Source organism: Benincasa hispida, chromosome 11 (assembly GCF_027475165.1).
Source record: "Benincasa hispida cultivar pf3 chromosome 11, pf3_genome.v1.1, whole genome shotgun sequence".
Taxonomy (NCBI): Eukaryota; Viridiplantae; Streptophyta; class Magnoliopsida; order Cucurbitales; family Cucurbitaceae; genus Benincasa; species Benincasa hispida.
In genome coordinates, this window is record NC_143488.1 from 89,470,626 (window position 1) to 89,475,412 (window position 4,787).

Genomic DNA, 4,787 nt, shown 5'->3' on the forward strand with positions numbered 1-4,787 from the left:
GTGAGAGATCAAGTTTGAGCCAGATTTCAACATAGAGCGAGATCATGTTCAAACCAAGCGAGATCTTGGTCCGTCAGCGAGATCCGGTTTATCCAAGCGAGATTCTTGAACCGATTTAAGAAGATTGACTGGTTTGACCGGTTTTCTTCAAACTTGACCTGGTTCAATTTCAAAATTGTTTTGGTTGGCCCTGTTCAGGTGGTTCACATCCAGTTTAAGCATTTTTGGGTCTGGTTTGGAGTTGTTCAAGCAGTCAAGAAGCGGTTTGGAGTTGTCACTTTTTTTTTTTTTTGTAATACATAGGCTTTGGTTTACTTAAAAATGATAAAGTTAAAAAGCGTATCAGTATGTGTTTAATTGTTTATGCATGTGATGTACGTTATAATTAAATAAATCTTGTATGTGCATACAGTATTCCATATAGATTTAAAATCCCACCGTAGGAAGCATATTACATGCATTGAAAGTATATTATAAATTGTTATAATATATAGTATGCATGTATAGGGTTTCTTTTAATATAAATGTTATATGAATGCCTTTGATGAATGTTGTGGATGTTTAGCATGTTTATTTTTTGTAAGTTGTTATAAAAAGAAATTAGACTTTAAAATCCATAACAAAGATACACAACATGCTCACTTAGGTTAAAAAACTAATTTTAATTGTTAAAATAGATTGTTACCTTATAAAATTTGGTTATAAACTCAAATCGGTTCATAAACCTGTCTAAGTTGGAGGTACTTAAGTTGACGGTTTACGTAACACCTCCTACCTGGGGATTATGACCGAAATATTGAGCATTGTTAACTGATTTTATGAGCTTGCGTGAGGGGTGTGAGGTTTCAGACTGGTTTAAACACTTAGACATCGTAGGGTTATATCCAAATATAAATGTTATATTTGGATAAAAATGATATAGACTTAGGTTATTTAAAAGTTAGCCATTTTTAACCTCAGTAAATAGATGCCCAAACATTTAGAACACTTCAGTAGGAAATTAACAATATATTCGATATATAGTTATTAGCTCTCACGTCTTCAAGAGTTCACATCGTGAAATCCATGCTCGGCTTCATGTCACTTTTACCACGACTACTCCATTCGGAAAGTATTTTCATGGGTCAATAACAAGGTGAATTGGGGAAGTAGTTCATAGTAAGTGTGTGAAGGAAATGTGTCAACATTGTCCTACGGTCCCCTCCATTAGTTTGAATCGTGAGATTCCTATGTTGTGTCTACTTTCGTTTTTATGTGGCATTAGCTAGTCGTTAACCACAGCAATCCCTACGAGGGTTTGTAACATAGGATTCGAAACAACCCAAGCTTCAGTAATGAATAGGATCTTATAGTTCTGTCTTGGGTATTGTCTTCTATCTCGGGGGCATATTCATACCGTTCAATAAAGTATGAAAATGACGGGTCACATTACAAGAATTACTAATCGTTAGTAAAGATCTTGACCGAAAACGATAACCAAAAGAACTATAGGATTAAAGAGTTACTCTGATATAGTATTTGGTCAAGAATTGTCTTGTTTCAGTGAAGGAATTGTTGACTACCCCAAGGTAGCAACGTTCTAAATCACTGTTGACTGCCCCGAAAACGATAACCAAAAGAACTAAGTATCGTTGCAAATAAATAAAGATTTATTATGTACTTTATTATTTTTTCTAAAATTGGATTCGATGCATAAAGTTTAATAGAATTTGTTCAAAATTTTTCAGCAATGTTATACAACTACTTGCTTCTGATAAATTTAACGGTGAAGGATATTCAAACCGAAAATCTAACATCAATACGATATTAGTTGTGGATGATTTAAGGTTTGTGTTGATAGAGGAATGTCCTTCGGTTCCCAGTACAATAGCGAACCGAAATGTTCGGGACATCTATGATCAGTGGGTTAGGGCTAATGAAAAAGCTCGGGCCTACATCTTAGCAAGTATATCCAATGTACTTAATAAGAAACAAGAGCTAATGCCCACCGCCTGTGAGATAATGACATCGCTTCAGGAGATGTTCGGGCAAATGTCATTCTTTGTTCGACATGAAGCCATTAAGTATGTCTACAATACTCGCTGAAAGATGGTTCCAACGTTAGAGACATTGTTTTCGATATGATGGTTCACTTTAATATTGTTGAGGCTCATGGAGCGATGATAGATGAGATAAGTCAAGTAAGTATGATATTAGAATCTCTCCCGGATAGTTATCTGCCTTTCAGAACCAATGTTGTTATGAACAAAATCACTTATAATTTTACTACGTTGTTGAACGAGTTACAAACATATCAGTCTATAATGAAACTTAAGGAAAAAGAAGTAAATGTTATTTGTCGATCTAATAAGTTTTTTAAGGAGTCGACGTCTGGAATAAGACCCACTGATAACCAGAAATCTGCTCATTCTTCTTCAAAAGATAAATTTGTACAAATGAAGAAGAAAAGTAAAGGGAATAAGTAAACCATTGCTAAGGGGAAAAAAAAAAAAACAAGACTCCTAAAGGAAAGTGTTTCCGTTATAGGCACTAGAAGCGTAACTGCCCAAAGAATTTGGCAGAAAAGAAAGCGGAAAAGGAGAAACAAGCTAAATCAGATATACTGGTAGTTGAAACATATCTAGTGGAGAATACTCACCTAACCCAGATATTAGATTCAGGCGCCGCTAATCATGTTTGCACTTTTCTATAGGAAACTAGTTCTTGGAGACAACTTTCTAAACAGGAAATGACTTTCAAGGTGGGAACGGATGAAGTCATTTCAGCTCATGTAGTAGGAGATGTCAAGCTATTTTTTGGAGAGTCTTTCATCTTACTTAGGAATGTGTATTAGGTATCTAAGATGAAAAGAAACTTAATCTCCATTTCCTGTCTGCTAGAAAATATGTACAGAATATCTTTTGAATCTAATGAAGTGTTTGTTTTTTCAAGTGGTGTTCATATTTGTTCTGCAAGACTCGAAAATAACTTGTACATATTAAAACCAACTGAAGAAAAGGCCATTCTAAATATAGAAATGTTTAAAACGGTCGAGACTCAAAATAAAAAACGGAAAATTTGTTCTAACGCCTATCTTTGGCACCTCAGACTTGGTCACATTAATCTCAACAGGATTGAGAGATTGGTAAAAAACGGTCATCGAAGTCAGTTAGGAGATAGTTCTTTACCTCCATGTGAATCATATCTTGAGGGAAAAATGACAAAAAGATCTTTTTCTGACAAAGGTCTTCGTGCCAAAGACCCTTTCGAACTTATACATTGAGACCTATGTAGTCAGATGGGTATAAAAACACGAGGAGACTATCAGTATTTTGTCAGTTTTATTAATGATTACTTGAGATATGGCTACGTTTACTTAATTAGTCACAAGTCTGAAACTCTTGAAAAGTTCAAAGAATTTAATACCGAGATAGAAAATTTGTTAAGTAAAAGAATTAAAACACTTCGATCTGATGAAGGTGGAGAGTATATGGATTTATAATTCCAGAACTATCTAGTAGATCATGGAATTCAATACCCAGCTCACAACACTTGGAACACTACAACAAAATGGTGTTGCAGAAAGGAGAAATCGAACCTTGTTAGACATGGTTCGATCAATGATGAGTTATGCTCAGTTACCTCAATCCTTTTTGGGGGTTTGCAGTACATACTGCAGTATATATTCTCAACATTGTTCCTTCAAAAAGTGTTTCAGAAACACCGTATGAATTATGGAAAGGATGCAAAACTACTTTACATCATTTCCGTATCTGGGGTTATCCAGCACACGTGTTGGTACAAAATCCTAAGAAACTAGAAACACGTTCGAAGTTATGCCTCTTTGTAGGATACCCTAAAGAAACAAAGGGAGGACTGTTCTATGATCCCAAGAAGACAAAGTATTTATATCGACAAATGCTACATTTTTTGAAGAAGATCATATTAAAAATAATCTACCTTGCAGTAAACTAATATTGCAAGAAATGACCAAGGATGCTATAGAAACATCAACAAGAGTTGTTGATCAAGCTGGTCTATCAACAACTGTTGTTGTCTCGTCATATCCATCTCAAGAGTTGAGTATGGCTCAATGTAGTGGGAAGGTTATTCAACAACTTGAACGTTATATGGGTTTAACAGAAACTCAAAACATCATACATGATGATGGATTAGAGGATCCATTAATCTTTAAAAAGGCAATGGAAGATGTTGACAGGGAACAGTGGATAAAAGTCATGGATGTTGAAATGGAGTCTATGTACTTCAACTCTATCTGGGAACTTGTATATCAATCGTATGGGGTTAAACCTATAGGTTTCAAATGGATCTACAAGAGAAAACGAGACCAAACTGGCAAGGTGAAAACCTATAAAGCCAGACTCATGGCAAAAAGTTTTACCCAAAGAGAAGGGGTTGATTATGAAGAAACCTTTTCTCCTATTGTCATGATAAAATTGATTAGAATACTTCTATCCATTACCACATATTATGACTATGAAATATGGCAAATGGATGTCAAGACAGCTTTTCTGAATGACCATCTTGATGAAAGTATTTTTATATCTCAACCAGAAGGGTTCATCGAACAAGGACAGGAACAGAAAGTTTTAAGCTTAAATGGTCCATTTATGGGTTAAAACAAACTTCAAGACCCTGGAATATAAGATTTAATACTGCGATCAAATCTTATGGCTTTGAATAGAATGTTGACGAACCTTGTGTATACAATAAGATAGTCAACAAGACTATAGCATTCTTAGTTCTTTATGTTGATGATATCTTGCTCATTGGGAATGAGGCAAGCT